This window comes from Megalopta genalis, chromosome 16 (genome assembly GCF_051020955.1).
Source record: "Megalopta genalis isolate 19385.01 chromosome 16, iyMegGena1_principal, whole genome shotgun sequence".
Classification (NCBI taxonomy): Eukaryota; Metazoa; Arthropoda; class Insecta; order Hymenoptera; family Halictidae; genus Megalopta; species Megalopta genalis.
In genome coordinates, this window is record NC_135028.1 from 2,857,476 (window position 1) to 2,870,607 (window position 13,132).

The following is a 13,132-nucleotide window of genomic DNA, read 5'->3' on the forward strand; positions in this document are numbered from 1 at the left end:
TCATATATATTATATATTATATATATTATATATATTATATATTATATATACCATATATATATATATATATATATATATATATATATATTATAATTTTATAAAAATTATTATAGGGAACTGATCTGTAGCAACAAATAATAATAATTAGTAATAAAAAATAATAATTAATAATAAGAAAAATACTTACTGAACAAAAAGGATGTGTATTGAACATATGTATTCATCGTTCCAGTCCTCATCTTCTACTTGAAATTGTCTCAACTCCTTTCTCCATTGTTTGATGAATTTCTTTTGCGCAATGAAATTTTCGATATTCTGTAAAAAATAATTAAATGAACAAAATTTCTTTCTATTAGTAAATAATTTATTTACTTACTGTTTCCTCGAACACTTCTTTTGAAGATTGATGGTCTTCGTTCTGTTCGAAATTTTTGAATGTTTTCTTCCACCGTGATTTTATCATTAAAAAATTTGGAGAAGTCTGGAAACTCTGTAAAACAAAAATAAAAGATAAAAAGTTTTGAAAAAATCATACCATTTTAATTGTCCATTTGTAAATAATATATTTTTAGTTACCATTTCCTCGAACACATTCTTTAGAGGTCGACTTGCATCGACCTCGAAATAGAAATGTTGATTTACGTGTGCAAACATTTTTCTTCAAAGACTGGTTCAGCAGCATCTGTTGCGCTCAATTAAATATGCATAGTTTCCACCGCCAAATATTCTAGCTATTCCAGTCTAACTTTTGTGTAAAACTTCATGTCTTAGCAGTTTGTCTTCGCGAAGCCATTGGTCTCGATTTTATCATTGAGCATGAGTGCATTTCATTTCATGACAGAAACCAGCGTTCGTTGCAACGAATTGCAAAATAGTGCTGACAAAGTGTATATTTATCAGTGTTCGCATTATTGGACATGATGTAAAACTTGATATGAGCCGTTTATTTTGAAAGTGACATAAGTCACTATGTTTTTAACTCGATATATTTAAGGGTTTGCGTTTTAACACGTTTAAAAATATGGATGCTAATTTTCGAGAAGATTTACTTGTATTTGTTATCTCAGGATACTGATATTTTTCTCAGTATAAATAATTAAGCCACTTTCAAAATAAATAGTTTAGAAAAATTACTGACATATATTAATTTTGTCCGACGTATTTTACTGAAGTGATGTTTTGAAAGGACAGTGATTTACTAAAATTGTAATTAGTGTTACCATTAACTCGATTTTTTCGAAAAAGTGGCTTATGCCACATCAAAATAAACGGCTCATATAATAATAATTTATACCATGAACATATTTAATATAAAGGTTTGATTTAAGTATTTTTTATTTTAATATTCATAAAATACAAAAATAATTAGTACATTTTGAAACATAAGTATAAGTAATTTATATGAAAATACATCAGTTCAATTTAATTTTCGTCATCAATAGGAGTGATTAAGTCCTCGGAAATCGTGTTTTGTTTCATTCAATTTTTTAAATAACTGTGGTATATTGGGGGTTTATAATTAAGTAAGTCCATCATGTCTTTGTATTTTGCTGAAGAAACATGACGAGATCCAGCGTATAACGGATCCATTTCTATTTGTGAATAACGCCTAGGTCTTCCTCTTTTTGGTGACAAATCCAAAGTTAGAAATTCATCTTTTTCATCTAAAGTTAGTTTATAAAACATTTTATATCCATCTGCTGGTGGGTCTGGAGGTAGCCGCCACATCACTATAATATAATTTACAAAACTGCACTATTCTCTTTAGCACTTATAAAAATAAGTCCAGTGATCACAACTTGTTTAAAAATACTGAAAATAATTCAAAACAATACTTCACACACACTTATCACACGTTTCTATTTCTTTTACACTAAGCCCCGCAATTAATTTCCTGAGTACAGCGACTTACGCCACTTTCAAAATAAACATGTTTGTTATACCGTTAATTAGCAAAACTTCAGTCGAACAAATCTCAATAGTTTTCAACTTATTGATTGCAAATTTTTTTAAAATGAAAAGATACCGTTCAATTGTAATTAGTGTTACCATTAACTCAATTTTTTTGAAAAAGTGACTTATGCCACTTTCAAAATAAACGGCTCATATCTTAGTGGCCGGAATAATCTTTACTTTATTAGAGATCTTAGTGGCGCGACTGTATTATCAGTTCAGTTTTATTCACAAAGCAGGATCTTAGCGGTTGAGCTAATTTTTATTTAGTTGGGTATTCCGTTAGCGATGGCCATCATGTCCAGGAAAGGAGAGAGAGAAATATTTTTTATTTGTATCGATTTGTTTTATTTATATATTTATACTGATTCATATTAGTTTTGTAATAAGTGTTGCGATGTGAAGTTTCTTCGTCCTTTCTTGGTCACTGTTTTTGTACATCCAGTTTGTGTTGGACAGCGCGTTGCTCCTTGCCAAAGACGTAAATTCGTGGCTTATCTCGTCGAACATAAATGATACGGTATTATTATCAAGAATCGCCGCATCAATTAACGATGCGGTTGGTAATTCAAATTTTGCCGGTAAGCTGAACTTCCCCTCTACGTATACAGGGTGTTCCAAAAATGTCTCGTAATCCGGAAATGGAGGATTCTTGAGGTCATTTGAAGTAACTTTTTCCTTAGCAAAAATGCAATCTGTGGCTTTGTTTACGAGTTATTAACAAGAAACAATGACCAATGAGAGACGAGATCAGCTGGCGCAAGACGGACTTCGTGCGCCCGTTAGCTGGGCCGCCTCGCGCCAATCGTGCTCGCCTCTTATTGGTCAGTGTTTTTCGTTAATAACTCGTAAACAAAGCCGCGAATTGCATTTTCGTTGATATCTGTGATGCTCTCTCTCTCTCTCAGCCTTTCGTATAAATACTTTATCGCTTGAGAAGAAATATTGACACAACAGAAGAGAAAGCGAGGGGCAGAGAGAGAGAGAGAGAGAGAAAGAAAAAGAGAGAGAGAGAGAGAGAGTGGGAAGGGGTGGCAGTGAGGGAGGGAGTTAGGGAGGGAGAGAGGGAAGGAGAGGAAGAAAGAGAGAGAGAGGGAATGAGAGGGGGAGGGTGAGAGAGAGGAAGGAAGGGGTAAGAGGGCGAAGGATGGTGAAGGGGGGAGGGTGGGTTGGAGAGGATAGTGAGGGGGAAAGGGGGAGAGGGGGTGAGGAAGAGAGAGGAAGGAAGGGTGAGGGAGAGAAAGGGAGGGTGGAGAGAGAGAGAGGGAGATAGTGGGGGGAAAATGGAGGAGAGGGAGGGAAAGCATGCGTTGTGTACGGCAATCCATGAATCCATTAGGTTCCGACGTGTTGCACGTTCTACAACCACGTCGAGATGATTCGGAAACATGGGTCATTGCTATCAGGTACTGTACGATGCGTGATAAGCACATCCATCAAGATGTGGTAAAACGAACGTTATGATTAGCTTGTTGGAGAGTCCGAATGGACTGCGATTTGCAAATGTGTACAGTTGTTTGCAAAAGTGTTCGTACACCAGAACGAAATTTGTTCAATTCAATTTTATTAGTATTTACATAACGTTTTTTTGGAATGTGTTTACATATAGTTAAAGAACATTTCTTAGTCTTCAAAATTGTATAGGGGTAAATAAAAACGAACTTTTTTCTTTAAGTAAATAGAGCATATTTATTATATAGTACAAATATCGGGTTAAAAAAGTCTTCGTACGCTTAATACGAATTTAAAGATTATTAGTACTTTGTAAGGTTACCTTTCGTTTGAATTACAGCTTGTAATCGTGGCTGCATTGATTGCACTAAACTGGAAGTAATTTTATTGCTTACGTCAAGGTTATATAAATAAACAGGATAAACACTATAACCAAAGACAAAACATTTTGATTCACTTGCCATTCCTCCACTAAATTAAATAATTAAAGAACATTTCTTAGTCTTCAAAATTCTATAGGAGTAAACAGACACAAACCTTTTTTTAAAGTAAATAGAACATATTTATTATATGGTACAAATATCGGGTCACAAAACTTTCCGTATAGTTACTTTTTGCTTGAATTACAGCTTGCAATCGTCGCTGCATCGATTGCACTAAGTTGGAAGTAATTTCATTGCTTATGTCCTCCCATTCAGATTTTAAAATTTTTCTTAATTCTTCCCGTTTCGAAATCGATGTATCTCTGATTTTTCGGTCCTATTCTTCCCCAAAATGTTTAATTTGATTGAGACCCAGAGACTGAGGAGGTGTTGCTATCTCATGGGAAATATTATACATAAGCCATTGTTGCACTGAATACGATTTGTGTTTAGAATCATTATCTTAGTAAAAGTTGTAATCATTGAAAATTCCAAATTTCTCGGCACTGACTTTTAAGTTATCTTTAAGTATATTTAGATAAACTAATTTATCCATAATACCGTCAATTATGTGCAAATTGCCCGTTTCCTTTGCACTCATGCAATTCCAGACCTCTACCGACCCACCACCACCTTTCACACTCGCTCGCAAATTCTTCTTATTAAAAGCAGTTTCTAGTATAATAATAATAATGATTAATTATATTATTAACATAAAATTTCTTTCCCTAGTTCCCAACTTCGCGGGTCTTCCCGTACGCAGCTTATTAACGACACATCCTTCTTTATATTTTCTTACAATGTATTGTATTGTGGAACGCGATTTCCCAACCACGCGTGCAATTTCCCTGAACTATTTCTGTTTCTTAAATAAATTAATAATAATTTTCCGCTCTTCAATAGTCGTCTCTCTTCGTTCTTGATTTTGACTCATTAGCAAACTAATTTTATAATTAATATATATATATATATATATATATATATATATATATATATATATATATATATATATATATTAATATACAGGTTGTTCCGATAATGTCTCGCAATCCGGAAATGGGAGGCTCCTGAGGTCATTTGAAGCAACTTTTTCCTTTGCGAAAATTTTCTCCGAGGCTTCGTTTACGAGTTATTAATGAAAAACACTGACCAATAAAAAGCGAGCTCGGCTGGCGCGCGGCGACACAGCCAACGAGTACGCGGAGTCCAGTTCCGTTCATTGGCTCGGCCGTCTCGCGCCAAATGATCTCGCCTCTGATTGGTCACTGTTTTTCGTTAATAACTCGTAAACGAAGCCGCGGATTGCATTTTCGCTAAGGAAAAAGTTGCTTCAAATCACCTCAGGAATCCCCTACTTTCGGATTGCGAGACATTTTCGGGACACCCTGTATATAATTTTATAATTAATAAATATACTAATGCATTCTACGGTTAATATTCAATGTTCAGATGTTATAGTTTGTCATTTGTTTCAACAATAGATCATTTGCGCATCTTATACCGCAACTGTACAAAACTTCACAATTCATAAAACTTTTGTGAATCGATATTTGTACCATACAATAAATATGCTCTATTTACTTAAAGAAACCAGATTCGTGTTTATTTACTCCTGTTTAGTTTTGAAGATTAAGAAATGTTCTTCAATTATGTATAAACGCATTCTGAAAAGAAACGTTATGTAAATTGTTGAAAAAGAAAATTTAGCCTCGGACAAAAATTAATCTATAGTTTACTTAGGACTGAGATTCGAAAATATCGGATTACGTTTCCGCCGGTTCCGTTAACGCGCACCGTGATGACGATGATGTAAACTGTATATGAGCCGTTTATTTTGAAAGTGGCATAAGTGACTTTACCGTAATGAAAAGTGGTGATTTTTTAATGTTTATACGAAATTATTTATACTGAGAAAAATATCAGTATCCTGAGATAACAAATACAAGTAAATCTTCTCGAAAGTTGGCATCCATATTTTTAAACATGTCAAAACGCAAACCCTTAAATATATCGACTTAAAAACAAAGTGACTTATGCCACTTTCAAAATAAACGGCTCATTTATACTTTGCAATAATTTATCCCACAATATGGTCAACAGAGCTGTTTCATGTGTACTGATGTTAAATTTTCTTTACCTTAAAATAGTTTAACTTAATTGCTTGAATTGCATTCGCTCTTGCTAACCAACGCGTATTGCTTGAACTCTCTTTAAGTATACTAATCAATATTACATATATTCCAACGTATGATGGAGACGGAAAACAAGTTGTAGAAATTTTCAACGAAATTAGAATAATGTAGTGCGGCAAAACAAAATTCTGACCTACTAGTTCCTATTAAATTAAGGGAATAACTTGCACAGAGAATAAAAATAGCTGTCCCTGCATATTCTTTGAACCTAGCTTGCAAGCCAGTGTACTTCCCAGCCACGTTCGCAGCATTGTCGTAAGTTTGGCCTCTACATACGATTTTTTACGTCGATTGATAATTCGGTTAAATAATTTAGTACTAATTTTTCAATAAAAGCGTATTCATGATTTTGCAATGATACAAAGCTAAAAAAACGTTCTTAAATATTTCCATACTTATCCATATATCGCAAAATGTTAATGTTAATTGTCCACATGTGTTACATCTGGTGTTGAGTCTACTATTATTTAAAAAATGAATGGCTTTTAAATGATTTGCTTATTAACCTTTTTTATTAAATGATTTGCTTATTTTGCACTTATTAAATGATTTTTAACATTTGCTGCCATAAGTCCAACAAATTTGTGGGCCACAAAAGTGTTCGCTCACCTTTTAAAACGCAATAACTTTTTGAGAACTGAACTAAATGACTTGCATTTTTTTTAGGTGACAGAGGGTCTAGTCTATTAGACGATGACAGAAAAACTTTTTTCTAATTTTGCCATTACTTGAAATAAAAAAGTTATAGACCCTCGTTTTTTTACTTTTTTATCGGAACCTATAACAATAATTTAAAAAATGTCTTTTACAGATCTCGGTAACTTATATGTGTGCTGAAAATTTCATCGAAATCGGTTAAATCAGAGTGCAGATTTCTTGCAGTTTTTGTTAATTTGTTGTAACTCGTAATAAAAAGTGAAACGATTTTGACAAAATTTTCAATATGCATATAAGTTACCGAGATCTACGGAAGACATTTTTTAAATTTTCGTTATCGGTTCAGATAAAAAACTTAAAAAATGAGAGATTTTCACTTTTTTACCATTCCAAGTAATAGCAAAATTAAAACAAAAAGCATTTCAGTTATCGTCTAATAGACTAGTCTCTCTGTCATCTAAAAAAAATGTAAGACATCTAGTTCAGTTCTCAAAAAGTTATTGCATTTTAAAAGGTGAGCGAAAACTTTTATAGCCCACTGTATGTAGAGGGGGATAAATAACTTACTACACACCCTCCTTGCAATCTGAGTTTATCAAAAAAGTTCTTTCAAGAAATTATCAAATTCCGCAAGATACTCTATGCAGCTTAAAAACTGCCATTAATGTTACTGTTGCAACAATACGCTTCAATATCTTTCGCCAATACGTGGCATCTGTTTCCGTTGCTTTTGTCAAGAAATTGATTAATTTATCAATAACAGAAAATATTTTTTTCAGCTTAAGCATCGAAGATATGTGATCCTATTTTAGAGCTTTCTTACTGTTTTTCCAGTCTTGGAAACCTATGATAAATCTAGAAATTTATCAAAAACGATGAAAGTTCGTCAATTTGAGATACGTATAACTTTTGGATCAATAAGTTCCGCACATTGAAACTTGCATTTGGATATTCTCTCGTTAATATTTACGGGAACATACCGTAAAAGGTCGACAAATTTTGGTACCCTAAGGAAAACAATAGTTTAGTTAGAAACAATAGTTTACTACTACAATAGTTTACTATTAGTTAATACTGTCATAAACAATAGTTTAACTTTATTGTTAATCACGAAGGGCGGATGTCTCATCGTCTTTGTTCCAAGTGCAAAGTGTATGGTACACAGATTAGCGGTCGTCAGATTTTTAATGATATAAATCAAGGCTCGTAATTAACCAGCACGCAACACGAGGTTCGCGAGGGCTACGCCTCCTAACTCCCGTTGTCCGTCTCGCTCCCCGAAGCGAGATACTCCCGATTCTTTATATGAATGTGTGTAGAGCATGTTCCGTTCTCGTAGAACGTTTCATGCCAGTACAACTATCCGCATTTTTCAACCCATAAAACAAGTAATCAGACACTCCACAGCACATCTGCGCCGCACATTTGCTCCGGCACGGAAGAACAAATTCCGTCGAGTTTTCGTCGATCAGGTTTACGACACGGATTCGACAATAGGATAAAGACCTTTTTTACGTCTGGCGACCATCCGGCCTCCAAAACTAATTTTCGGCTATTCCACCAACCATAACGTGTCGTAAACCTAGGATTTCCGAAGGGTCATCTCGAGCCGAGTGCGTAACACGGTACTCGAGGCTACCGTGAGTTGACCTGGAGGAATTTCCGTTGTGTCGTCGAAGGCGGCGGAAACCCTTCGACCGTGTCATAAAACAATCACGTCCTCTCCGAGACCAGTCGCTCTCGGGGAGTTGCTAAAATTTAAAAGGGCACTGATTGGACAAACATAACTTTCGGCAAAAACCAATCAGTGCACGTCTCTATCCGGGAAGGGGGAGCTTCGCAAAGAAGCTTCCTCAATAAAAAGGCCGGTACATCGCGAGGCGCGGATAGTCTTCAACAATCATTCGACACCACACAGACCGAAAACACTCCATGTACTATAACTAGTCTTCTAAATTAAAGTCGTTATTTCTGTTAAAAAGTGCAACAGTCAATACCCTTCACTACCAGCTCTGTTACTTTAAGTGGGCACAGAGCATCGCGAACCACATTGTCAAATTAGAGTCGGGAATTTACAACCCCCGTAGACCGAACAACGGTCGCAGTGTCGGTGCGCGAACAACAGAGCATTTAAGTGATCATCGGGAAGCGTGATGCTTAACTCGGTGGGCGTAGCCGTCGCGATCCTCATGTTACATGCTGGTTAATGCCGAGCCCAGGTATAAATCATTCTACACGAAGTAATGAAGAATACGCCACGTGCTCCGACGATGATAATTGCAAAGATAATCAAAGTCCATTAGTTTTGATACCAATAGGAGTGGTCTCACAGGTGATATTCGAATATATGCATCTGGTATGCCTAGGCGTCATCAAAAAGTACCCTTATTTTTATTTTTTTATCTACCCTTATTTTTATACCTGCCCAAGCTTTGGCGACGCGGATGCAGTCACCCGGTAGATGCATCACACCATTGCGTTACCTAGCCCACTCCTTGCGTAACTTATTGTCCTGTGAACGCTGAGCAGGTGATATATATCATCTTGGGTGTGTGATAAATATTCAAAATTGTTTAAATTATCTTCCAAACAAATTCTGATAGTATCTAAGAGAATGAAGAGATGTAAAAAATATAGTTCATCCGAGTTTGCTAGATTTTGCTAAAATTTAAATTTCTGTTGTAACGTATGGAGTGCTGAATGATAGTTTACATCAACATTTCTTGATGCTGCTTCATTCCATTAAAACATTGTTTGCTCCAGCTTTTTAAAGCAAATGTTTCGAGGTTGCTGAAGTAGCTTTAGAACAATTTGTTGCGTTTTGCGAAAAGTTGTACGGTCCAAATTTCAGTAGCTACAACGTCCATGGCCTTCTCCACTTGGTGAATGACGCCAAACGTTTTGACACAATAGAATCGTTTTCAGCTTTCCTGTATGAAAGCAACATGTCCACTTTTAGAAAATATTGCAGAAAAACAGGAAAACCTCTTCAACAGTTTTCCTATAGAATGATCGAAATCGAACATTATGGTAGTAACATGGGAGGTGGTGACTACAACAACCATCCACGATGTTCCGTGTCTATGATGTTCCGTAATCGTAGTGGTGAAGTTTTCTGTCATAAACTCCAATTACATGCCATATTACTTGATATAGGTAAATATCATATTTTGCAGAGTGGTGCAGTTCGTATAATTTTGTCCATTTTATCACACGAAACCTTTTTTCGCTTAGATGTACGAACATTTGACATAACCTTGACGCTTTACCGTGATGCTTAACGCATCCTTCCTGTCCTAGCTATCATATTATCACCATTCGTTCTTTCAATTGATTCAATTTGTTCTTTAGGTCTTAAATACTTTTTAATATATATATAGTCTTAAATACTTTCACAACCATATATCATTTTCTTATGCCGTAAAAAAAATTTCCTTGCCATTAACCATTTCGCTACCACGTATTATTTCTTATTTGTAGCATGTGGCCTACTCCCGGGGACAGCTAAGTGAAAACTGATTAATAGTATAGAAGCGAGCTAAGTGACGTCAGATCCGTAGAAACAAGACGGTTAATATCCATTGCTTATAATACTTACCATTTTTTTGTGATCATATATCACGACCTAATGGGAGACCCTGTTTGCTTATTGAAAAGAAAATTGTCAAGAGTGGTGCTCAGTGTTCACAGGACAATAAGTTACGCAAGGAGTGGGCTAGGTAACGCATACGCCAGGAGTCCCGCACAATGGTGTGGTGCATCTACCGGGTGACTGTATCCGCGTCGCCAAAGCTTGGGCAGTTATAAAAATAAGGGTAGAAGGCACAATACAATACAATAGTTGCCCCCCCCCTCCCACCATGTAGATGCACCATCCTCCCAGCGCATGCGTCAACTATTGCGTCAACTACTTTACGGAATAGTCTTCGAAACAGAAATATACAGTCCGCCACAAAAGTGTTCGTATATCTTTTAAGACGCAATAACTATTTTAAAATTGAACTAAATGATTCGAATTATTTTTAGATGATAGAAAGACTAGTCTACTAAACGATGACCGAAATGATCTTCTTTTTTTAAAATTTTGCTACTACTTGGAATGACAAAAAAATAAAAATTTCTCGTTCGTTAACTTTTTTATCTGAATCTATATAACGAAAATTAAAAAAATGTCTTTTGTAGATCTTGGTGATTTATATGCATGTTGAAAATGTTATCGAAATCGGTTCATGTTGTTCCGAGTTACAACAAATTAACAAAAACTGTAAGAAGTCTGCAGTTTTTAAAACCTTCAATGCCCGTAGCTCGATACTGGCTTAGCCGATTTCGATCAAATTTTCAGCAGGCATATAAGTTATCGAGATCTATAAAAGGCATTGTTTAAATTTTCGTTATAAGCTCAGATGAAAAAGTTAAAAAACGAGGGTTTTTAATTTTTTCTTTTCATTCCAAGTAATAGCAAAATTAAAAAAGAACTTTTCTTAGTTATCGTCTAATAGACTGATCCCTCTATCATCTAAAAAAAAATTCAAATCGTTTGGTTCAGTTTTGAAAAAGTTATTGCGTTTATAAAAGGTGACAACACTTTTGTCGGCCACAGTAAGAATGATCACAAAAGAACCCCTATAGTTCGTTCAATGGAAGGAGTCCACAATTATGAACAATCGGATGATGATCACGATATGCGTATTTGAAAAGCATCAAATTTTCCAATCGCTAATAGGAATGGTCGGTTTTAGGCGAATATCCAGCATCCTTATTGTTCCGTCCTGGACGGATCAACACCGAATAATCTGTCAGGTCACTTGAGGGCCTACGGGGTCCAAACTACGACCCCGAGAAAAGGTGCCTGACAGACCAATAAAATAAACCGAACCCTACGGGACAAGGTTCAAATATTTCGGATTTACAACGACGACCCGCTGTAACGACATTTTTTTACCGTTTGCTTTACCGGTTAGAACCGGTAAAGTAAAAAAAAAAGGGGAAATAGTTTTATTGCTGTACTTTAGCCGGAGACCCAAGGTGGTCTCCAACTGCCTTCCGTCGACTTGCCCTTTTTTCAAGGCCCTAGAGCAACGTCTTCGGAAGTGGGGGCAGGTTGGGGGTGAAGCCAATCAGGCTCCAAAAATTGGCCGCACAAAATTGACTCCACCCCGAGCAAGTCAACCTGCAACCCAAAATTTGTCGAGACAGTGAGTCTTGTCGGTAACTCTCACGAGAGATGGTCAATCACTCTCACGCACAACTGTAAACCCCTGGACCTTCTTCAAATAAACTGTGTTGCCTTGCGTTTTCAACCTAGTTTAAACCTTTTTTACAAATCAACTTCACCGCCATTAAGTTGACGCTGGAGATACATTCGTACGGCCCTAACACTTATTGTTCACACTTGCTGACTTGTTATCTTGAATGGGCTGTAGATGTGTCCAATCCTTCTTCTAGAAACGTCCTTAATTTTATTCCATGAATGATTTTTGTATTTAACCCTTTCGCTACGGCAGCTCCATCCGCCGAAGCACCGTCACCGAACGGAAACTCGCTCCGGAAATATGCACGGTGCGCGTGGTTTCTGTATATATGTTGTTCCAAGTCTTGAATAATAACTGTGCCGAATAAAACAATCGTTGCTCTGATGTAACAAGTATATTTACATCTTTAATTTAAAAAGACTCACGAAATTATAGATAACATAGGTATTTGTATAATTACAAAACCTAACACGATTAAACGTTTAATATAATTGATAACGAGACAAAAATTATTAAAATATAATAATATGTGAAAACTAATAATATGATTGTGTGCGATTTATTTGAAAGCAAGGATCTATACAAAGGCCAACGTCGCAATTTTTGCACTCGTACCGCGAATCCGTTCTTTTATCATTTTTGCTACAAATTACACATCCGCGTCTTCTGTGTACACTTGATTTCGATGCCGCATATATGCGGCGCTCGGCGCGAAAGGGTTAATAAAATGTTTCTGTCTTTCTTGTTATTTTTCTTTCCTAACATAGGCTTTTCAGTACTTCAGTACTTTTCAGTACTAAACAGCACAGTTGATAGTGCTAAATTATTTAAAATAACGGTAACGTAGTTTCAATGTTCTTTAATTAGATATAGATAAAAATAAAGAACTTCAGATTTTTAAATGCTGAAATTTAAAAGAGAAAAAAGTGTATGATTAGTAAATATTTTAATTTGAAATAAATTATACTTAAAAGTATATAATTTTTACTATTTCTCCTTATTCCTCCTACATTCAATTTTGGCCTAGATTTTCTCTCAGGGTAACGCCTAGGTTTGCTTTTATTGCGACCGTCCTGCCCTCTTTTAACGAGAGGACGTGCTACAAGGTTTGGCCTGGATTTAGCATGGACAAAGCTTTGCTGTCAAATCCGTGGGATACATGGAAACAGATGGCTCGGAATTTTGCACACATGCTTATTGTCAA

The 13,132-nt window shown here is 35.7% G+C and overlaps 1 pseudogene; it reads left to right on the forward strand.

Annotated features, from left to right (window-relative positions):
- Positions 1 to 3,258: 3,258 nt before the first annotated feature.
- LOC117220349 (uncharacterized) lies at positions 3,259 to 11,529 on the forward strand (annotated as a pseudogene).
- Positions 11,530 to 13,132: the final 1,603 nt, after the last annotated feature.